The 26018-nt window shown below is 46.3% G+C and overlaps 1 protein-coding gene across 15 annotated transcripts in view; it reads right to left on the bottom strand.

Annotated features, from left to right (window-relative positions):
* Window positions 1-26018, bottom strand: part of rreb1a (ras responsive element binding protein 1a) — a 290993-nt gene that overhangs the window by 214231 nt on the left and 50744 nt on the right. The window contains exon 1 of one of the 15 annotated variants that reach the window (XM_063070059.1): window positions 22032-22070. The exons of 13 other annotated variants lie outside the window; for them this stretch is intronic. The gene's annotated coding sequence lies outside the window, so the exon portion shown is untranslated. One more of the 15 variants, XM_063070055.1, reaches the window with a different exon arrangement.

The following is a 26018-nucleotide window of genomic DNA, read 5'->3' as shown; positions in this document are numbered from 1 at the left end:
TCACCCTCAATTCCATCACCTCTCCATCACTCTGAATTCCATCACCTCTCCATCATCCTCAATTCCATCACCTCTCCATCATCCTCAATTCCATCACCTCTTCATCACTCTGAAATCCATCACCTCTTCATCGTCCTCAATTCCATCACCTCTCCATCACCCTCAGTTCCATCAATCTCCATCACCCTCAATTCCAACACTCTCCATCACCCTCAATTCCATCACCTCTCCGTCACTCTCAATTCCATCACCTCTCCCTCACCTTCATTTCCATCAGCTCTCCATCACCCTCAATTCCATCACTCTGCATCACCCTCAATTCCATCACCTCTCCATCATCCTCAATTCGATCACCTATCCATTATCCTCAATTCCATCACCTCTCCATCATCCCCAATTCCATCACCTCTTCATCACCCTCATTTCCATCACCTCTCCATCACTCTGAATTGAATCACATCTCCATCACCCTCAATTCCATCACCTCTCCATCACCCTCAATTCCATCACTCTGCACCAGCTCTCCATCACTCTCAATTCGATCACTTCTCCATCACCGTCAATTCCATCACTCTGCACCAGCTTTCCATCATCCTCAGTTCCATCACACTGCATCACCCTCAATTCCATCACCTCTCCATCACCCTCAATTGCATCACCTCTCCATCATACCCAATTCCATCACCTCTCCATCACCCTCATTTCCATCACCTCTCCATCACTCTGAATTCCATCACGTCTCCATCACCCTCAATTCCATCACCTGTCCATCACCCTCAATTTCATCACCTCTCCATCATCCTCAATTCCATCACTCTGCACCAGCTCTCCATCACCCTCAATTCCATCACCTCTCCATCACCCTCAATTTCATCACCTGTCCATCACCCTCAATTCCATCACCTCTCCATCACCCTCAATTCCATCACTCTGCACCAGCTTTCCATCATCCTCAATTCCATCACCAATCCATCACCCTCAATTCCATCACTTCTCCTTCACCCTCAATTCCATCACCTCTGCATCACCCTCAATTCCATCACTTCTCCATCACCCTCAATTCCATCACTTCTCCATCACCCTCAATTCCATCACTCTCCATCACCCTCAATTCCATCACCTGTCCATCACCCTCAATTCCATCACTCTCCATCACCCTCAATTCCATCACTCTCCAACATCCTCAATTCCATCATCACCCTCAATTCCATCATCTCTCCATCACCCTCAATTCCATCACCTCTGTACCAGCTCTCCATCACCGTCAATTCCATCACCTCTCCATCAACCTGAATTCCATCACCTCTCCATCACCTTTTCCATCAGCTCTCCATCACCCTCAATTCCACACTCTGCATCACCCTCAATTCCATTACCTCTCCATCATCCTCAATTCGATCATTTCTCCATCATCCTCAATTCCATCACCTCTCCATCACCCTCATTTCCATCACCTCTCCATCACTCTGAATTCCATCACATCTCCATCACCCTCAATACCATCATCTATCCATCACCCTCAATTCCATCACCTCTCCATCACCTCTCCATCATCCTCAATTCCATCAGCTCTCCATCATCCCCAATTCCATCACCTCTCCATCACCCTCATTTCTATCACCTCTCCATCACCCTCATCTCCATCACCCTCATTTCCATTACTCTGCATCACCTTCAATACCTTCACCTCTCCATCACCCTCAATTCCATCACCTCTCCATCACCCTCAATTCCATCACCTCTGTACCAGCACTCCATCATCCTCAATTCCATCACCTCTCCGTCACACTCAATTCCATCACCTCTCCATCATCCTCAATTCAATCACCTCTCCATCATCCTCAATTCTATCACCTCTCCATCATCCCCAATTCCATCACCTCTCCATCACCCTCAATTCCATCACTCTCCATCACCCTCAATTCCATCAATTCCCCATCACCCTCAATTCCATCGCTCTCCATCACCCTCAATTCCATCACCTCTCCATCACCATCAATTCCATCACCTCTCAAACACCGTCAATTCCATCACTCTCCATCATCCTCAATTCCATCACCTCTCCATCACCCTCATTTCCATCACCTCTCCATCACTCTGAATTCCATCACATCTCCATCACCCTCAATACCATCACCTATCCATCACCATCAATTCCATCACCTCTCCATCACCCTCAATTCCATCACCTCTGCATCACCCTCAATTCCATCACTCTCATCACCCTCAATTCCATCACCTCTCCATCACCCTCAATTCCATCACTCTCCATCACTCTGAATTCCATCACATCTCCATCACTCTGAATTCCATCACATCTCCATCACCCTCAATACCATCACCTATCCATCACCCTCAATTCCATCACCTCTCCATCACCCTCAATTCCATCACCTCTCCATCACCCTCATTTACATCACTCTCCATCACTCTGAATTCCATCAGCTCTCCATCACCCTCATTTCCACCATTCTGCATCACCCTCAATTCCTTCACTTCTCCATCACCGTCAATTCCATCACCTCTCCATCACCCTCATCTCCATCACCCTCATTTCCATCACTCTGCATCACCTTCAATTCCTTCACCTCTCCATCACCCTCAATTCCATCACCTCTCCACCATCCTCAATTTCATCACCTCTCCATCACCCTCAATTCCATCACCTCTCCATCACCCTCAATTCCATCACCTCTCCATCACTCTGAATTCCATCACCTCTCCATCATCCTCAATTCCATCACCTCTTCATCACTCTGAATTCCATCACCTCTTCATCGTCCTCAATTCCATCACCTCTCCATCACCCTCAGTTCCATCAATCTCCGTCACCCTCAATTCCATCACTCTCCATCACCCTCAATTCCATCACCTGTGTAACAGCACTCCATCACCCTCAATTCCATCACCTCTCCGTCACTCTCAATTCCATCACCTCTCCCTCACCTTCATTTCCATCAGCTCTCCATCACCCTCAATTCCATCACTCTGCATCACCCTCAATTCCATCACTTCTCCATCATCCTCAATTCGATCACCTCTCCATCATCCCCAATTCCATCACCTCTCCATCACCCTCATTTCCATCACCTCTCCATCACTCTGAATTCCATCACATCTCCATCACCCTCAATACCATCACCTATCCATCACCCTCAATTCCATCACCTCTCCATCACCCTCAATTCCATCACCTCTCCATCACCCTCAATTCCATCACTCTGCACCAGCTCTCCATCACTCTCAATTCCATCACTTCTCCATCACCGTCAATTCCATCACTCTGCACCAGCTTTCCATCATCCTCAATTCCATCACACTGCATCACCCTCAATTCCATCACCTCTCCATCACCCTCAATTCCATCACCTCTCCATCATCCCCAATTCCATCACCTCTCCATCACCCTCATTTCCATCACCTCTACATCACTCTGAATTCCATCACATCTCCATCACCCTCAATTCCATCACCTGTCCATCACCCTCAATTTCATCACCTCTCCATCACCCTCAATTTCATCACCTGTCCATCACCCTCAATTCCATCACTCTCCATCACCCTCAATTCCATCAACTCTCCATCACGCTCAATTCCATCACCTCTCCATCACCCTCAATTTCATCACCTGTCCATCACCCTCAATTCCATCACCTCTCCATCACGCTCATCTCCATCACCCTCATTTCCATCACTCTGCATCACCTTCAATTCCTTCACCTCTCCATCACCCTCAATTCCATCACCTCTCCATCACCCTCAATTTCATCACCTGTCCATCACCCTCAATTCCATCACCTCTCCATCACCCTCAATTCCATCACTCTGCACCAGCTCTCCATCACCCTCAATTCCATCACTTCTCCATCACCGTCAATTCCATCACTCTGCACCAGCTTTCCATCATCCTCAATTCCATCACCCCTCCATCATCAATTCCATCACTCTGCACCAGCTCTCCATCACTTTCAATTCCATCAGTCTCCATCATCCTCAATTCCATCACCACTCCATCACCCTCAATTCCATCACTTCTCCTTCACCCTCAATTCCATCACCTCTGCATCACCCTCAATTCCATCACTTCTCCATCACCCTCAATTACATCACTTCTACATCACCCTCAATTCCATCACTCTCCATCACCCTCAATTCCATCACCTGTCCATCACCCTCAATTCCATCACTCTCCATCACCCTCAATTCCATCACTCTCCAACATCCTCAATTCCACCATCACCCTCAATTCCATCACCTCTCCATCACCCTCAATTCCATCACCTCTGTACCAGCACTCCATCACCCTCAATTCCATCACTTCTCCATCAACCTGAATTCCATCACCTCTCCATCACCTTTTCCATCAGTTCTCCATCACCCTCAATTCCATCACTCTGCATCACCCTCAATTCCATTACCTCTCCATCATCCTCAATTCGATCATTTCTCCATCATCCTCAATTCCATCACCTCTCCATCACCCTCATTTCCATCACCTCTCCATCACTCTGAATTCCATCACATCTCCATCACCCTCTATACCATCATCTATCCATCACCCTCAATTCCATCACCTCTCCATCACCTGTCCATCACCCTCATTTCCATCACCTCTCCATCACTCTGAATTCCATCACATCTCCATCACCCTCAATACCATCACCTATCCATCACCCTCAATTCCATCACCTCTCCATCACCCTCAATTCCATCACATCTCCATCACCCTCAATACCATCACCTATCCATCACCCTCAATTCCATCACCTCTCCATCACCCTCAATTCCATCACCTCTGCATCACCCTCAATTCCATCACTCTCATCACCCTCAATTCCATCACCTCTCCATCACCCTCAATTCCATCACTCTCCATCACTCTGAATTCCATCACATCTCCATCACTCTGAATTCCATCACCTCTCCATCACCCTCAATTCCATCAATTCCCCATCACCCTCATTTCCATCACCTCTCTATCACTCTGAATTCCATCACATCTCCATCACCCTCAATACCATCACCTATCCATCACCCTCAATTCCATCACCTCTCTATCACCCTCAATTCCATCACCACTCCATCACCCTCATTTCCATCACTCTCCATCACTCTGAATTCCATCAGCTCTCCATCACCCTCATTTCCACCATTCTGCATCACCCTCAATTCCTTCACCTCTCCATCACCCTCAATTCCATCACCTCTCCATCACCCTCATCTCCATCACCCTCATTTCCATCACTCTGCATCACCTTCAATTCCTTCACCTCTCCATCCCCCTCAATTCCATCACCTCTCCACCATCCTCAATTCCATCACCTCTCCATCACCCTCAATTCCATCACCTCTCCATCACGCTCAATTCCATCACCTCTCCATCACTCTGAATTCCATCACCTCTCCATCATCCTCAATTCCATCACCTCTCCATCATCCTCAATTCCATCACCTCTTCAAAACTCTGAATCCCATCACCTCTTCATCAGCCTCAGTTCCATCAATCTCCATCACCCTCAATTCCATCACTCTCCATCACCCTCAATTCCATCACCTGTGTAACAGCACTCCATCACCCTCAATTCCATCACCTCTCCGTCACTCTCAATTCCATCACCTCTCCCTCACCTTCATTTCCATCAGCTCTCCATCACCCTCAATTCCATCACTCTGCATCACCCTCAATTCCATCACCTGTCCATCATCCTCAATTCGATCACCTCTCCATCATCCCCAATTCCATCACCTCTCCATCACCCTCATTTCCATCACCTCTCCATCACTCTGAATTCCATCACATCTCCATCACCCTCAATACCATCACCTATCCATCACCCTCAATTCTATCACTCTGCACCAGCTCTCCATCACTCTCAATTCCATCACTTCTCCATCACCGTCAATTCCATCACTCTGCACCAGCTTTCCATCATCCTCAATTCCATCACACTGCATCACCCTCAATTCCATCACCTCTCCATCACCCTCAATTCCATCACCTCTCCATCATCCCCAATTCCATCACCTCTCCATCACCCTCATTTCCATCACCTCTCCATCAGTCTGAATTCCATCACATCTCCATCACCCTCAATTCCATCACCTGTCCATCACCCTCAATTTCATCACCTCTCCATCACCCTCAATTTCATCACCTGTCCATCACCCTCAATTCCATCACTCTCCATCACCCTCAATTCCATCAACTCTCCATCACGCTCAATTCCATCACCTCTCCATCACCCTCAATTTCATCACCTGTCCATCACCCTCAATTCCATCACCTCTCCATCACGCTCATCTCCATCACCCTCATTTCCATCACTCTGCATCACCTTCAATTCCTTCACCTCTCCATCACCCTCAATTCCATCACCTCTCCATCACCCTCAATTTCATCACCTGTCCATCACCCTCAATTCCATTACCTCTCCATCACCCTCAATTCCATCACTCTGCACCAGCTTTCCATCATCCTCAATTCCATCACTCTGCATCACCCTCAATTCCATCACCTCGCCATCATCCTCAATTCCATCACCCCTCCATCAATTCCATCACTCTGCACCAGCTCTCCATCACTTTCAATTCCATCACTCTCCATCATCCTCAATTCCATCACCACTCCATCACCCTCAATTCCATCACTCTCCATCATCCTCAATTCCATCACTCTGCATCACCCTCAATTCCATCACCTCGCCATCATCCTCAATTCCATCACCCCTCCATCATCAATTCCATCACTCTGCACCAGCTCTCCATCACTTTCAATTCCATCACTCTCCATCATCCTCAATTCCATCACCACTCCATCACCCTCAATTCCATCACTTCTCCTTCACCCTCAATTCCATCACCTCTGCATCACCCTCAATTCCATCACTTCTCCATCACCCTCAATTCCATCACTCTCCATCAACCTCAATTCCATCACCTGTCCATCACCCTCAATTCCATCACTCTCCATCACCCTCAATTCCATCACTCTCCAACATCCTCAATTCCATCATCACCCTCAATTCCATCACCTCTCCATCACCCTCAATTCCATCACCTCTGTACCAGCACTCCATCACCCTCAATTCCATCACTTCTCCATCAACCTGAATTCCATCACCTCTCCATCACCTTTTCCATCAGCTCTCCATCACCCTCAATTCCATCACTCTGCATCCCCCTCAATTCCATTACCTCTCCATCATCCTCAATTCGATCATTTCTCCATCATCCTCAATTTCACCACCTGTCCATCACCCTCAATTCCATCACCTCTCCATCACCCTCAATTCCATCACTCTGCACCAGCTTTCCATCACCCTCAATTCCATCACTTCTGCATCACCGTCAATTCATCACTCTGCACCAGCTTTCCATCATCCTCAATTCCATCACACTGCAGCACCAGCTTTCCATCATCCTCAATTCCATCACACTGCATCACCCTCAATTCCATCACCCCTCCATCATCAATTCGATCACTGCACCAGCTCTCCATCACCCTCAATTCCATCACTCTCCATCACGCTCAATTCCATCACCTCTGCATCATCCTCAATTCTATCACTCTCATCATCCTCAATTCCATCACCTCTCCATCACCCTCAATACCATCATCTATCCATCACCCTCAATTCCATCACCTCTCCATGACCCTCAATTTCACCACCTGTCCATCACCCTCAATTCCATCACCTCTCCATCACCCTCAATTCCATCACTCTGCACCAGCTTTCCATCACCCTCAATTCCATCACTTCTGCATCACCGTCAATTCATCACTCTGCACCAGCTTTCCATCATCCTCAATTCCATCACACTGCAGCACCAGCTTTCCATCATCCTCAATTCCATCACACTGCATCACCCTCAATTCCATCACCCCTCCATCATCAATTCGATCACTGCACCAGCTCTCCATCACCCTCAATTCCATCACTCTCCATCACGCTCAATTCCATCACCTCTGCATCATCCTCAATTCTATCACTCTCATCATCCTCAATTCCATCACCTCTCCATCACCCTCAATTCCATCACTCTCCATCACTCTGAATTCCATCACATCTCCATCACTCTGAATTCCATCACCTCTCCATCACCCTCAATTCCATCACTCTCCATCACCCTCAATTCCATTAATTCCCCATCACCCTCAATTCCATCGCTCTCCATCACCCTCAATTCCATCACCTCTCCATCACCATCAATTCCATCACCTCTCAACCACCCTCAAATCCATCACTCTCCATCATCCTCAATTCCATCATCATCCTCAATTCCATCACCCCTCCATCGCCCTCAGTTCCATCACTGTCCATCACCCTCAATTCCATCACTCTCCATCACCCTCAATTTCATCAATTCCCCATCACCCTCAATTCCATCGCTCTCCATCACCCTCAATTCCATCACCTCTCCATCACCATCAATTCCATCACCTCTCAACCACCCTCAATTCCATCACTCTCCATCATCCTCAATTCCATCACCTCTCCATCACCCTCAGTTCCATCACTCTCCATCACCCTCAATTCCATCACTCTCCATCACCCTCAATTCCATCACCTCTCCATCACCCTCAATTCCATCACCTCTGTACCAGCACTCCATCACCTCTCCGTCACTCTCAATTCCATCACCTCTCCCTCACCTTCATTTCCATCAGCTCTCCATCACCCTCAATTCCATCACTCTGCATCACCCTCAATTCCATCACCTCTCCATCATCCTCAATTCGATCACCTCTCCATCATCCTCAATTCCATCACCTCTCCATCATCCCCAATTCCATCACCTCTCCATCACCCTGATTTCCATCACCTCTCCATCGCTCTGAATTCCATCACATCTCCATCACCCTCAATACCATCACCTATCCATCACCCTCAATTCCATCACCTCTCCATCACCCTCAATTCCATCACTCTCATCACCCTCAATTCCATCACCTCTCCATCACCCTCAATTCCATCACTCTCCATCACTCTGAATTCCATCACATCTCCATCACTCTGAATTCCATCACCTCTCCATCACCCTCAATTCCATCACTCTCCATCACCCTCAATACCTCAATTCCCCATCACCCTCATTTCCATCACCTCTCCATCACTCTGAATTCCATCACATCTCCATCACCCTCAATACCATCACCTATCCATCACCCTCAATTCCATCACCTCTCCATCACCCTCAATTTCATTACCTCTCCATCACCCTCATTTCCATCACTCTCCATCACTCTGAATTCCATCAGCTCTCCATCACCCTCATTTCCACCATTCTGCATCACCCTCAATTCCTTCACCTCTCCATCACCCTCAATTCCATCACCTCTCCACCATCCTCAATTCCATCACCTCTCCATTACCCTCAATTCCATCACCTCTCCATCACCCTCAATTCCATCACCTCTCCATCACTCTGAATTCCATCACCTCTCCATCATCCTCAATTCCATCACCTCTCCATCATCCACAATTCCATCACCTCTTCATCACTCTGAATTCCATCAACTCTACATCATCCTCAATTCCATCACCTCTCCATCACCCTCAATTCCATCACTCTCCATCACCCTCAATTCCATCACTCACCATCACCCTGAATTCCATCACCTCTGTACCAGCACTCCATCAACCTCAATTCCATCACCTCTCCGTCACTCTCAATTCCATCACCTCTCCCTCACCTTCATTTCCATCAGCTCTCCATCACCCTCAATTCCATCACTCTGCATCACCCTCAATTCCATCACCTCGCCATCATCCTCAATTCGATCACCTCTCCATCATCCTCAATTCCATCACCTCTCCATCATCCCCAATTCCATCACCTCTCCATCACCCTCATTTCCATCTCCTCTCCATCACTCTGAATTCCATCACATCTCCATCACCCTCAATACCATCACCTATCCATCACCCTCAATTCCATCACCTCTCCATCACCCTCAATTCCATCACTCTGCACCAGCTCTCCATCACTCTCAATTCCATCACTTCTCCATCACCGTCAATTCCATCACTCTGCACCAGCTTTCCATCACACTGCATCACCCTCAATTCCATCACCTCTCCATCACCCTCAATTCCATCACCTCTCCATCATCCTCAATTCCATCACCCCTCCATCATCAATTCCATCACTCTGCACCAGCTCTGCATCACCCTCAATTCCATCACCTCTCCATCACCCTCAATTCCATCACTCTCCATCACTCTGAATTCCATCACATCTCCATCACTCTGAATTCCATCACCTCTCCATCACCATCAATTCCATCACTTCTCAACCACCCTCAATTCCATCACTCTCCATCATCCTCAATTCCATCATCATCCTCAATTCCATCACCTCTCCATCACCCTCAGTTCCATCACTCTCCATCACCCTCAATTCCATCACTCTCCATCACCCTCAATTCCATCACCGCTCCATCACCCTCAATTCCATCACCTCTGTACCAGCACTCCATCACCCTCAATTCCATCACCTCTCCGTCACTCTCAATTCCATCACCTCTCCCTCACCTTCATTTCCATCAGCTCTCCATCACCCTCAATTCCATCACTCAGCATCACCCTCAATTCCATCACCTCTCCATCATCCTCAATTAGATCACCTCTCCATCATCCTCAATTCCATCACCTCTCCATCATCCCCAATTCCATCACCTCTCCATCACCCTCATTTCCATCACCTCTCCATCACTCTGAATTCCATCACATCTCCATCACCCTCAATACCATCACCTATCCATCACCCTCAATTCCAGCACCTCTCCATCACCCTCAATTCCATCACTCTCCATCACTCTGAATTCCATCACATCTCCATCACTCTGAATTCCATCACCCTCAATTCCATCACTCTCCATCACCCTCAATTCCATCACTCTCCATCACCCTCAATTCCATCAATTCCCCATCACCCTCATTTCCATCACCTCTCCATCACTCTGAATTCCATCACATCTCCATCACCCTCAATACCATCACCTATCCATCACCCTGAATTCCATCACCTCTCCATCATCCTCAATTCCATCACCCCTCCATCATCAATTCCATCACTCTGCACCAGCTCTGCATCACCCTCAATTCCATCACCTCTCCATCACCCTCAATTCCATCACTCTCCATCACTCTGAATTCCATCACATCTCCATCACTCTGAATTCCATCACCTCTCCATCACCCTCAATTCCATCAATTCCCCATCACCCTCAATTCCATCGCTCTCCATCACCCTCAATTCCATCACCTCTCCATCACCATCAATTCCATCACCTCTCAACCACCCTCAATTCCATCACTCTCCATCATCCTCAATTCCATCATCATCCTCAATTCCATCACCTCTCCATCACCCTGAGTTCCATCACTCTCCATCACCCTCAATTCCATCACTCTCCATCACCCTCAATTCCATCACCGCTCCATCACCCTCAATTCCATCACCTCTGTACCAGCACTCCATCACCCTCAATTCCATCACCTCTCCGTCACTCTCAATTCCATCACCTCTCCCTCACCTTCATTTCCATCAGCTCTCCATCACCCTCAATTCCATCACTCTGCATCACCCTCAATTCCATCACCTCTCCATCATCCTCAATTCGATCACCTCTCCATCATCCTCAATTCCATCACCTCTCCATCATCCCCAATTCCATCACCTCTCCATCACCCTCATTTCCATCACCTCTCCATCACTCTGAATTCCATCACATCTCCATCACCCTCAATACCATCACCTATCCATCACCCTCAATTCCATCACCTCTCCATCACCCTCAATTCCTTCACCTCTCCATCACCCTCAATTCCATCACTCTCCATCACTCTGAATTCCATCACATCTCCATCACTCTGAATTCCATCACCCTCAATTCCATCACTCTCCATCACCCTCAATTCCATCACTCTCCATCACCCTCAATTCCATCAATTCCCCATCACCCTCATTTCCATCACCTCTCCATCACTCTGAATTCCATCACATCTCCATCACCCTCAATACCATCACCTATCCATCACCCTCAATTCCATCACCTCTCCATCACCCTCAATTTCATCACCTCTCCATCACCCTCATTTCCATCACTCTCCATCACCCTCATTTCCACCATTCTGCATCACCCTCAATTCCTTCACCTCTCCATCACCCTCAATTCCATCACCTCTCCATCACCCTCATCTCCATCACCCTCATTTCTATCACTCTGCATCACCTTCAATTCCTTCACCTCTCCATCACCCTCAGTTCCATCAATCTCCATCACCCTCAATTCCATCACTCTCCATCACCCTGAATTCCATCACTCTCCATCACCCTCAATTCCATCACCTCTCCATCACCCTCATCTCCATCACCCTCATTTCCATCACTCTGCATCACCTTCAATTCCTTCACCTCTCCATCACCCTCAATTCCATCACCTCTCCACCACCCTCAATTCCATCACCTCTCCATCACCCTCAATTCCATCACCTCTCCATCACCCTCAATTCCATCACCTCTCCATCACTCTGAATTCCATCACCTCTCCATCATCCTCAATTCCATCACCTCTCCATCATCCTCAATTCCATCACCTCTTCATCACTCTGAATTCCATCACCTCTCCATCATCCTCAATTCCATCACTCTCCATCACTCTGAATTCCATCAGCTCTCCATCACCCTCATTTCCACCATTCTGCATCACCCTCAATTCCATCACCTCTCCATCACTCTGAATTCCATCACCTCTCCATCATCCTCAATTCCATCACCTCTCCATCATCCTCAATTCCATCACCTCTTCATCGTCCTCAATTCCATCACCTCTCCATCACCCTCAGTTCCATCAATCTCCATCACCCTCAATTCCATCACTCTCCATCACCCTCAATTCCATCACCTCTCCATCACCCTCATCTCCATCACCCTCATTTCCATCACTCTGCATCACCTTCAATTCCTTCACCTCTCCATCACCCTCAATTCCATCACCTCTCCACCACCCTCAATTCCATCACCTCTCCATCACCCTCAATTCCATCACCTCTCCATCACCCTCAATTCCATCACCTCTCCATCACTCTGAATTCCATCACCTCTCCATCATCCTCAATTCCATCACCTCTCCATCATCCTCAATTCCATCACCTCTTCATCACTCTGAATTCCATCACCTCTCCATCATCCTCAATTCCATCACTCTCCATCACTCTGAATTCCATCAGCTCTCCATCACCCTCATTTCCACCATTCTGCATCACCCTCAATTCCTTCACCTCTCCATCACCCTCAATTCCATCACCTCTCCATCACCCTCATCTCCATCACCCTCATTTCTATCACTCTGCATCACCTTCAATTCCTTCACCTCTCCATCACCCTCAATTCCATCACCTCTCCACCATCCTCAATTCCATCACCTCTCCATCACCCTCAATTCCATCACCTCTCCATCACTCTGAATTCCATCACCTCTCCATCATCCTCAATTCCATCACCTCTCCATCACTCTGAATTCCATCACCTCTTCATCGTCCTCAATTCCATCACCTCTCCATCACCCTCAGTTCCATCAATCTCCATCACCCTCAATTCCATCACTCTCCATCACCCTCAATTCCATCACTCTCCATCACCCTCAATTCCATCACTCTCCATCACTCTCATTTCCATCACTCTGCATCACCCTCAATTCCTTCACCTCTCCATTACCTCTCCACCACCCTCAATTCCATCACCTCTCCATCATCCTCAATTCCATCACCTCTCCATCACCCTCAATTCCATCACCTCTCCATCATCCTCAATTCCATCACCTCTCCATCATCCTCAATTCCATCACCTCTTCATCACCCTCAATTTCATCACCTCTCCATCACTCTGAATTCCATCAGCTCTCCATCATCCTCAATTCCATCACTCTCCGTCACCCTCAATTCCATCACTCTCCATCTCTCTGATTTCCATCACCTCTCCATCACCCTCAATTCCATCATCACCCTCAATTCCATCACCCTCAATTCCATCACAAATCCATCATTCTCAATTCCATCATCTCTCCATCACCCTCAATTCCATCACGTCTTCATCACCCTGAATTCCATAACCCTCAATTCGATCACCTCTCCATCACCCTCAATTCCATCACCTCTCCATCACCCTCAATGCCATCACCTCTCCATCACCCTCAATTCCATCACCTCTCCATCACCCTCAATTCCATCACGTCTCCATCAATCTCAATTCGATCACCTCTCCATCACCCTCAATTCCATCACCTCTCCATCATCCTCAATTCCATCACCTCTCCATCACTCTCAATTCCATCACCTCTCCATCACCCTCAATTCCATCACCTCTCCATCATCCGAATTCCATCACCTCTCCATCACCCTCAATTCCATCACCTCTCCATCATCCTCAATTCCATCACCTCTCCCTCACCCTCAATTCCATCACCTCTCCATTATCCTCAATTCCATCACCTCTCCATCACCCTCAATTCCATCACCTCTTCATCACCCTGAATTCCATAACCCTCAATTCGATCACCTCTCCATCACCCTCAATTCCATCACCTCTCCATCACCCTCAATTCCATCACGTCTCCATCAATCTCAATTCGATCACCTCTCCATCACCCTCAATTCCATCACCTCTCCATCATCCTCAATTCCATCACCTCTCCATCACCCTCAATTCCATCACCTCTCCATCACCCTCAATTCCATCACCTCTCCATCATCCTCAATTCCATCATCTCTCCATCACCCTCAATTCCATCACCTCTCCATCACCCTCAATTCCATCACCTCTCCATCATCCTCAATTCCATCACCTCTCCATCACCCTCAATTCCATCACCTCTCCATCATCCGAATTCCATCACCTCTCCATCACCCTCAATTCCATCACCTCTCCATCATCCTCAATTCCATCACCTCTCCCTCACCCTCAATTCCATCACCTCTCCATCATCCTCAATTCCATCACCTCTCCATCACCCTCAATTCCACCACCTCTCCATCACCCTCAATTCCATCACCTCTCCATCACCTTCAATTCCACCACCTCTCCATCATCCTGAATTCCACCACCTTTAAACTATTTCTCCATCTTTTCCTTTGGCACATCTAATGATTTGGCTCCCACCACTCTTGGCGGAAAATATGCCAGAAATTCATGTCCCTTGATAGAAGAAATTTCTACAGACCTCCGTTTTAAATGTTTTGCAGTAAATGTGTAGCTCTATTCCTTTGTTCATGACTCTCCCATTGGTGGAAGCATCTCAACATCTACCATGTCAAGCCCGCTTGGGTTCTTAACTCCTACCAAGCTGAATGACCTCTCTCGATAGGACAACACTCTTGTAACTGCCTCCGAAACTACTATATCCCTTTTTGAGGTTAGGGGAGCAGAACTGTACACAGTACTCCAGGCACTGTTTCTCCAACACCGGTACAACTGGAAACAAAACCTTATTCTTAAACATCAACCCTTCATAACAATGGATTAGAGACAGAGATGAGAAAAGGCATCAAAACAGAGCCAGACGCAATCCACTGGCCTTCCTCTGAAGAAAATGAAAATGACAAGGGTTACATTTCACAACAGCTTACGGCCAAAAAAGCACTACGATGCTGCGTGCCCCAGGATACACCAATATCTCACAGACAGTAACGTGGGCTCGGCCACATAATGTGGGTCAGGGAACTACAGGGATCATTTCCGAGCTGCTGGGAAGAAGCTTTCACTTCACATCTCACCTGAAATGTTGCAAGGTGGCAGTGCAACACCCCTCAGTCCTCAGTCCAACCAAAAGCAGAGATATTTATGCTTCTCTTCAGAGTGCATCTTTAACCCGGGATCTGCTACCTCAGGTACAAAGTGTTCTGCTTTGAACCAAAGTGGCACTCCCAACATATACTCAAAACCCTTGTCACATTGCTACATCTTTCTCACAGGGGCACAGCCTCGCCCATCCGAGCCTTTCAAATCTCAGGTCAAATCAAGCTTATAGTTATGTGTACGAAGTACAGTGAGGTACACGTACATTGAAAAACTTGCTTGCAGCAGCACATCGACACACAATGTTCAGAACATACGCTCAGTGGCCATTTTATTAAGTACCTCCTGTACAAATAAAGTGGCCGCCAAGTGTATGTTCATGGTCTTCTTCCGTTGTAGCCCATTCACTTCAAGGTTCAATGTATTGTGTGCTTCGAGATTCTCTTCTGCACACCACTGTTGTAATGCACGGTCATTCGAGCTACTGTTGCATTCCTGTCAGCTTGAACCAGTCTGGCCATTCTCCTCTGACCTCTCTCATCAGCAAGCTGCTTTTTGTCCACAGAACTGTCGCTCGCTGGATTTTTTTTTGTTTATTCCACCATTCCCTCTGAAGTGCAGAGACTGTTGTGCGTGATAATCCCAGGAGATCAGCAGTTTCTGAGATACTCACACCATCTGGTCTGGCACCAACAATCATTCCACAGTTAAAGCCACTTAGATCACATTTCTTCCCCATTCTGATGTTTGGTCAAAACAACAAATGAACCTCTTTTACCCACTGAGTTGCTGCCATGTGATTGGCTGATTAGATATTTGTATTAATAAGCAGATGTAACTTATAAAGTGGCTTCTGAGTGTAAATTGTACATAAAATTATACCTTACAGCAGAGAAAAAGACTCTGCAAAAGCAAGACCTCAGTGCAAAAGAAAAAAACAAAGCTGGAGTCAGAGAGAATCCATGGCAACGTAAGAGTTGGTCTGCAGAGTTAGGATTGTGTTGGTCAGTTCAAGAATCTACTATAAAACTCCTTACAGCACCACACAGCAGACGATTAATATTCCATTCATTCACCAATGAATAATACTCCACACTACCAGGATATTGATTAATTGCATAAAAGCTGGCCGGTCCCTCTCCATTGTTCCTTCCACCATTGCCATGAGTCCAATAGTCACCATCTTACATCCGCACTGTGCTTCAAACACAGGAAAGAACCAAGAAATGCAGACATGCGCTGGGGTGTCACAGTTTGGTAAAGAGCAGAGTTTGAGGGAAAATGGTGGCGGGGTGGATTCCGGAAACTCGGTGGCATCCTGACCACTGGTCATAATGTACGCCGTTGTGCCAGGGGCTTATTGCACACTTGGCATGAGGAGGCAAGTGTGAGGCCAGAGCAATTTGAAAATGGAGCCTTTGGGAGTCTGGGAACTGTGTAGAGTGCAGCTTGGCCACCACTGAGGTAGGGTGCAGCGAGGCTGCGAAGAGGTGAAAGTTGAAGAATGGCGGAGAGGGTGGAAGCAAGAGTGAACCAGGCTTTAACTACCGAAGATGAAAATGGAGTCACAGAGTGAGCAGGAGGAACTGAAATGGAGAGGTTACCAACTTCAGGGCATATTCACATCGAACTGTAAATTTCAAAGTACAAACAGTTCCAAATCCACATGTCACCACATACTACCCAGAGATCCATTTTCTTGCAGGCATTCACAGTCATTAGGAAGAAACAGAATAGAATCAAGGAAAAACACACAACAGAGATTAACAAACAATAGGAAAGGCGCCAATGCTTTGTTTTTGCTGGTGTGGGGGGGGGGGTCATTGCTTTGCTGCTGCTTATGGGTGGGGGGAAGATGGGGGGGTTTTGGGGTTCTAACATTTAACTGTCGTTCATTCTCTGGGGCACTCCTCTGTTTTTGTGGATGGATGTGAAGAAAAAGCATTTCAGGATGTATATTGCATACATTTATCTGACATTAAATGTACGTTTGAAACCTTTGTAAATAATAATAATAAATAAATAAGCAATAATTAATGAGAACATGAGTTGTAGTGTCCTTAAAAGTGAGCCCATGGGTTGTTGATCAGTTCAGTGTTGGGAAGGTTGAAGTTATCTTGCAGGATCTTGATGGTTGAGAGGTAACAACTGTTCCTGAACCTGGTGGTGTAAGACATGAGGCTCCTGTACCTTCTTCCTAATGGCTACAGCAAGAAGCATGGCCTGGATGGTGGATTTTAATCTTTCACCGCCACCTTGCTCAAAATAATAACAATCACTTCAAATGAAGCAGCTGATTCTTCACTGGCCAATGAAGATGAGCATATCTTCCTCAGGCCTGACCAAATCCTTATCCTTCCACCCAAATCCAGTAAAAACGGAGAAATGATTAAACCTGACCAGCTCCAGCCAAGGCAATTAGATTTGTTTTTGAAACTAAATCGACAGTACTGTAAGTAACTCTGACAACAGTAAGAGAAGAGGAGGACCACAATAATCTTCGGCCACAGAGGTCTCCCTCAGAACACAGGCCAGGAGCGGAGGGGAAAACCATGTTTATATTCAGGCTGGTATTTGACCATACATGAACCCTGGCATTTTTGAACATTCATCACCTGAAACAATATCCGATGGCTTTAGCACTGGAAGCTGAACAGGTGGGAAACATTCAGCTGAGGCCTAGTTTTTGATATAAAAACTTGTCTCATAGATTGTCAGGAAAGACAGCAGGTATCTGCTTGACTGGTGCCCCACCCTGTCCCAGGAGACAGACTGTACAAAGTTGAAAGCATAGGTAATTGAACTTTGATACAAACTCATTGCTAATTAACCTGCTATACAATAGGCAAAACTGGTGAAAAAAGATCAGTAAACTTACAACAGAAGGACTGGTAAACAGTGTTAACGTGCTTCATACTTGTAAAAAAAAGCCTCCCAGACCAACCTTCTTCTCCATAACATGCTTAAGCTGGACACTGAACACCTGCAGGTATGTGTAGAGTTCATGCAACTACGCGTGCAGAGATAGCAACCAGTATACCTTATCTCCTTTGCTGCTGAAAGATTTGAAGTTGCAGGCTAAAGCACAGGACAGGCAGTGTCCCTCCCTCCTGGGCCAGCCTCCACAATAAGTTGCACAGTCTGGACCAGACGCTGCCGAGCCCAGCAACTTCTGCACAAACTACTGGGAGAAAAACCTCACAGCACACACACCCCTCCTCATCCCTTGATCTCACAGTTCTGCAACTTTCCCAACCTTCATAGACACTTAGGAATCCAAAAGCCAGTATTTTCTCCATCCCCAACAAGCCAAATCCCAACTTTCAGTGGGAATGAAGAATCCAAGTCTGTAAGGTGGTCAACCCAGTCTAAAGATTCTGCTCTGAATTACTCCAATTTCAGGAGCTGAATATGCAAAGTTGCATGGGCTCATGGTGATCAGAAAAATGGGGAAATCCCAACCCTGAAATATCTACTTTCCATCTCCTCTCCAGGCCATGTAGAACGCTTTACAGTACCAGTGACCCGGGTTCAATTCCCACCACTGCCTGTAAGGAGTTTGTACCTTCTCCCCGTGACCACGTGGGTTTCCTCCCACAGTCCAAAGACTTACGGTTGGTAGGTTAATTGGTCATTGTAAGTTGCCCCATGATTGGGCTAGGGCTAAGTTGGGGGATTGCTGGGTGGCGAGGCTGGAAGGGCTGGAAGGGTCCACTCTGCTCTGTATCTCAATGAATCAATAAATTCCAGAGGCAATGATGGAGTTCCATGGCTGATGGTTATTCTTCCTGCATTGCCATCCTTTTATCTTAACGTGGCAAGAAGATGTTGAGTTCCAGGTCTATATATCTCTTTGAACATGGCTGCACAGGTAAACAGACGGCAAAAGTGGTGGATAGCATACCTAGTTGAGGCACGGAGTTCAAGAGCCAGGAAATTACATTGCAGCTTTATAAAACTCTGGTTAGGCCACATCTGATTCTAGTCACCCCATTATGGGAAGGATGTGGACACTTTGAAGTTAGTGTCGGATAGGCTTACCAGGATACTGTCTGGATTAGGAGGCAGTGCTTGCTACAAAGGCAGACAGAGAAACTAGAGCTGGTTTGTCAGGAGCACCAGAGTGTGAGGACGGAGCTGGCAGAGGTTTATAAAGGCTAGGGGAACACAGACTGACAGCCGGTATAATTTTCCTAATATTAGAGGGCATTCATTCAAGATAAGAAGGGGAGATTCTTAGGTACTGTATGGGGCAAGTTTACTTTTATCTTACACTAATTGGTTGGTACCGAGAATGCACTACCAGAGGTGGTAGAGGAGGCAGATACAACACAAATGTTTAAGACGCTCATGGATAGGCACAGGGGTATGGAGGGAATGGAAGGATACACACCATGTGGAGGCAAAGGTATTCATTTAATTAGGTATCATTAGCTTCATGAGTTTGTCACTTCATCATGGGCTAATGAGACTTTTCCTGAGCCAGACTGTCCTATGGTAGCTAATGTTTAGTTTTGAGAGCAAATCTGATTATATTCTTGACTGGGGTTTGGTCAGGTTTAATAATTTCTCCATTTAACTGGAAGTTTGAAAAATTGGTCAGACACAATGGAAACGTACTCACCACTGGTTTCTAAATAATCAATCTCTTCAGTTGAGGGAATTATTTTTATGGGGCAAAATCCAGTTCAGGTCAATGGATGACTTGGCTCAGTCTGAAATTAGCCCATCATACAAACATCATGGCCCAAAGGAAATGCAGGAAAAACAGTCACCAATCTGTACACAGTAAGCTCACACAAACAACAATATGAGAATAAGCAGACAAGCAGAGAGCGGGGAGCAGTGAAGGGGCCAGGAGTGTGGAGATGTCACTCATACAGTTTACACTTGCCAGCCTAGGAGCTCTCAACTGCCCACAACTCTTGGGGCAGAATGCTGAAGGAAAGAACTAAGAAGCTTGTTTTAGAAGCAGGGTGGAGCTGATATACAAATGCATCTTTGATCCAATTTGGACCCTTAAAATGTTTATACCTCCCCTGATGTAGGATCTGCATTTCAATGGCACCTGTCTCAATCAACAAAACAGCTTAAAAATTTTCAGCCAGTGCAGCCAAATACACAATAAATAAAAATGCATAAGATGGCTTACATACATAGGTGGATTGTGAGTCCATAAAACAACACGAGGCTGTACATTAGGTGACTGATAAAGTAGTGGAGGGGTTAGTGGGTGGAGGTGTTGATCAGCCGTACTGCTTGGGGAAAGTATCTGTTTTCCAGTCTGGGGGTCCCAGCATGGATGCTATGTAACCTCCTCCCTGATGGGACTGGGAGGAACAATCCATGAATGGGGTGTGTGGGATCCATCAAGACCTTACTGGCCCTTTTCTGGTACTTTTCTCTACACATGTCCTTGATGGTGGCTAGGCTGGTCAGTTTTGACTCCCTGTATTACACCCCTCCTGTCTGCCTCAGTGCAGTTTCTGTACAGCTTGTCAGGGTGTTCTTGCCTGTGCATCTGTAGGGTGATGTGAGTATGGATGTGCAAAGTCCGGCTGTCTTCAGCCTCCTCCAAAAGCAGAGGCATTGGGGAGCTTTCTTCACTGTGTAAGATGTGTTCTGAGACCATAGGAGGTTGTGTGTGATGTGCTCTCCCAGAAATTTGAAACTGCTTGCAGTTTCCGCTGCTGTGCTGCCGATGTAAAGAGGGGTGTGAGTGGTGTGAGTTCTCCTGAAGTCAATAACCATCTCCTTTATCTTGTCGACAATAGGAAAGAGGTTTTTTTAAAATTTCCTGGCACTAGTCCTTGAGCTCTTCCAACTCCTCTCTGTAGGCCAGCTCATGTCATCAGCAAACTCCACAATGTGATTGCTCGGGAGTTTGGACATGCAGTCGTGCGTGAGCAGAGTGTACAGCAATGGGCCAGGCACACAGCCCTGGGGAGCACCCGTGTTGGGGACATTGGGTTGTACTGACTATCTGACATCTGATTGTTAGGAAGGAGATCTGAAATAAAAATGAAAAAATGCTGGAAACCACTCAGCAGATTGGACAGCACCTCTGGAGATGAACGTCCTTCCATTTGAAATTTTAAATCTATTTCTCTCTTCACAGATGCTGACTGATCTGCTGTGTGTTTCTAGCATGGACGACTAGGGGAAGGAGACGCACCTAGTCTGCAACTCCACATCCACATCATACCCTCATGGCCAATCGACACTCGCCTTACCTGTGAAACTCAGACCCGTGAATAAGTAACAAGAACAGCAGCTCCTCTTCCGAACAATGAGATAACAATACACAAACTGCTTTACTAACCCACGTGATACAGAGAGAATGGGAAAACCCTGCCACACCTACAATCTTTGTCTGCCTGTCTGAGAACAGAGTATACTAGTGCTCACTGAACAAAGTCACCAGCATGTGTTCACCAGTTTACCCATACATTCTACACGAACAAATGCTCTCACAAATGCTGAAGACCACACATTGAACACTCAGAACAGAATGAAAACAAACCGTTTCTGTGACTGGGTCTGCAATATCAGTGAAACACAACAGTCTGAAGGTGGGTGACACCCAGGGACTGACTGCATTCCAAACATTCCGGGTCTCCACTAAGAACTCCGACCGCGGGATCACTGCACACCCCAAAGCAACTAGATGGTTGGACTCCCCAAACCTCACAGCAAACGCACCAGCAAGTTGGTGTCATTTGGAAACAGTCACTACAAACAACGTACGAGACAATCCATTGTAAATAAAACAACTACTTCAAGTTGACTGCACTAATGGAGGGGTTGAGGATGGAGACAGCAATCAGGTTTGGATTTGGACAAAACTGAAGACGTTTTCTATTGCAACACAGACAAAATGCTGGAAGAACTCAGCTGGTCAGGTGGCATCGATGGAAAAGAGTCAACAGTCAACATTTTGGGCTATGATCCTTCTGCAAAGGAAGGGGGAAATGCCAGAATAAAAAGGTGAGTGGGGCGGGGAAGGAGGACAGCCAGTAGGTAATAGGTGAAGCCAGATGGGTGGAGAAGATAAAGGGCTGGGGAGGAAGGAATCTAATAGGAGAGGAGAGTGGACCACAGAAGAAAGGGAAGGAGGAGGGAACCCAGGCAGATATGATATGCAGGTGAGAAAGAGCAAGATGCCAGAGTGGGGAATAGAAGTAGAGGGAAGGGAGAAGAAAAAATTGTTTAACCAGAAGGCGAAATCGATATTTATACCATCCAGGCTACCCAGATAGAATACAAGGTGTTGTGCCTGCATCCTGAGGGTGGCCTCATCGTGACACAAGAGGAAGCCACGGACCAACAAGTCAGAGTGGGAATGAGAATCAAAATTAAAATATTTGGCCACCAGGAAGTTCCACTTTTGGCGGATGGAGCAGAGATACTCAACGAAGCAGTCTCTCAATTTACGATGGGTCTCACCACGTAGAGGAGACCACATCAGGAGCACCAGATACTATAAACAAACCCAAAAGTCTGTGCATTTGTTCTTTCGACCAAAGTGCGTGACCATACACTTCCCTACACTGTGTTCCATCTGTCACCCATTCATTGCCCATTCTCCTAATCTGTCTAAGTCCTCCTGCAGCCTCTCTGCTTCCTCAACAAGACCAGCCCCTCCACTTATCTTCACATCATCCACAAACCTGGCCACAAAGCCATCAATTTCATTATCCAACTGATTGACATACAACATAAAAAGAAACGGTCTCAACACAGACCCCTATGCAACAGACCCCTAGTCATCAGCAGCCAATTCAAAAATGATCCTTTTATTCTCACTCGTTGCCTCGTGCCAATCAGCCAATGCTTTAACCATGCTAGTATCCTTCCTGTATTACCTGAGCTCTTATCTTTTTTGGTAGCCACATTTGTGGCTTGTCAAAGACCTTCTGAAAACCCAAATACACAACATCCACCAATTCTCCTTTGTCTATCCTGCTTGTTATTTCTTCAAAGAACTTTAACAGATTTGGCAGGCAAAATTTTCCCTTAAGGAAACCATGCTGACTTTGGCCTATTTTGTCATGTGCCTCCAAGTACCCCAAAATCCTTAACAATAGACTCCAACATCTTCCCAACCCCTGAGGTTAGGCAAATACGCCTCTAATTTCCTTTCTTCTGCCTCCCTCCCTTCTTGAAATTTGCGATTTTCCAGTCCTCCAGAACTATGCCAGAATCTATTGATTCTTGAAGCATCATTATTAATGACTCAACCGCCCCTCAGCTACCTCTTTCAGAACCATGGGGCGTAGTCCATCAGGTCCAAGTGACTTATCTACCTGCAGACCTTTCTGTTTCCCAAATACCACCTCCCTAGTAACAACAACGGCACTTATTTCTGCCATTTGACTCTCTTAAACTTTAGGCATACTACTAGTGTCTTCCACAGTGAAGGCTGATGCAATATACTTATTTAGTTTGTCTGCCATTTTCTTGTCTCCAATTACTATCTCTGCAGTGTCATTTTCCAGTGGTCCAATATCTACTCTCGCTTCTCTTTTGCTCTTTATATAGCTGAAACAACTTTTGGTATCATTTTTAATATTATTGGCTAGCTTAACTTCATATTTCATCTTTTTACTGCTTTTTTATGGCTTATACCTTCCTCTAAATTTCCCAATCCTCTAACTTCTCACTAGTTTTTGTTCTACTATATGCCCTCTCTTTTGTTTTTATGTTGGCTTTGACTTCCCTTGTCAGACACAGTTGCGTCATCCTGCCTTTAGAATACTTCCTCTTTGGGATACATCTATTCTGTTCCCAGAGACTCCAGCCACTGCTACTCTGCCATCATCCCTGCTAGTGTCCCCTTCAAACCAACTTTGGCTAGCTCCTCTCTCATGCCTCTGTAATTCCTTTTACTCTACTGTACTATTGATACATTTGACTTTAGTGTCTCTTTCTTAAATTGCAGGGTGGATTCTGACATATTATGATCACTGGTTTCTAAGAGTTCCACTACCATAAACATATCCCTAATCATATCCAGTTCATTACACAATCTCCTAGTGGGCTCAATCACAAGCTGCTCCAAGAAGCCATCTTGACATTCTACAATCCTCTTTCTTGGGATTGAGCATCAACTTGATTTTCCCAATCCTTACGCATATTGAAATCCCTATAACTAATATAAAATTGCCCTTTTGACATGCTTTTCCATCTCTCACTGTAATTTGTAGACCACATCCAGGCTACTGTTCTGAGGCCTGTAAATAATGGTCACCAGTATCTTTTTACCCTTGCAGTTTCTTAACTCTACCCACAAGGATTTTACATCTTCAGTCCTATGTCACCTCTTTCTAAAGATCTCATTTCATTTTTTACCAGCACAGCCATTCCTCCTCCCCGCCTACTTGCCTGATAGTTTGCGTATCCTTGTATATTTAGCTCACAGCTACAATCGTCTTTCAGTCATGACTCTGATGCCCACAACTTCATACCTGCTAATCTCTAACTGCACTCCAAGATCTTCTACCTTATTTTGTATACTGTGTGCGTTCAAATATAATACCTTCAGTCCTGTATTTGGCACTCTTTGCAATTTTGTCCTCCTTTTACACTGACTGCAATTTTGCCCTATATTCTTCCTGTCCTTCCTGACAATCTCACTACACACTGCTTCTGCTTGTAAACCAACAGCCATATCCTCAGCCCTGTCCCTCCCCCCCCCATCCAAATAGGCTCAAACCCTCCCCAACAGCTCCAGCAAACCTGCCCACAAGCATATATTGGCTCCCCTCAGTTTCAGGTGTAATCCATCGTTTTTGTACAGGCCATACCTTCCCCAGAACAGGTCCCAATGATCCATAAGTCTGAATTCCTGCCCCCTGCACCAGTTCCTCAGCCATGCATTCATCCGCTACATCATCCTATTCTTGCTCTCACTGGTGTATGGTACAGGAGACAATCCAGAGATTGTTACCCTGGAGGTCCTGTTTTTTAGCTTTCTACATCGCTCTCCAAATTCCCTCTCTTCTCCTTCCTATGTCATTGGTACCAATATGTACTAAGGCATCTGACTGCTCTCCCTCCCCCTTTAGAATGTCGTGGACATGATCTGAGATGTTCCTGACCCGGGCACCTTGGAGGCAACATACCATCGGGGTGTCTCTATTGCACTTACAGACTCTCCCACCTACTCCTCCAGCTAAGGAATCTCCTGTCACCTCTGAAGTCCTCCTCTGGCCCCTTCC

Source organism: Mobula hypostoma, chromosome 17 (assembly GCF_963921235.1).
Source record: "Mobula hypostoma chromosome 17, sMobHyp1.1, whole genome shotgun sequence".
Taxonomy (NCBI): domain Eukaryota; kingdom Metazoa; phylum Chordata; class Chondrichthyes; order Myliobatiformes; family Myliobatidae; genus Mobula; species Mobula hypostoma.
Note: the sequence above shows the minus strand (reverse complement) of the source record. Positions and strands in the feature narration are given on the sequence as shown.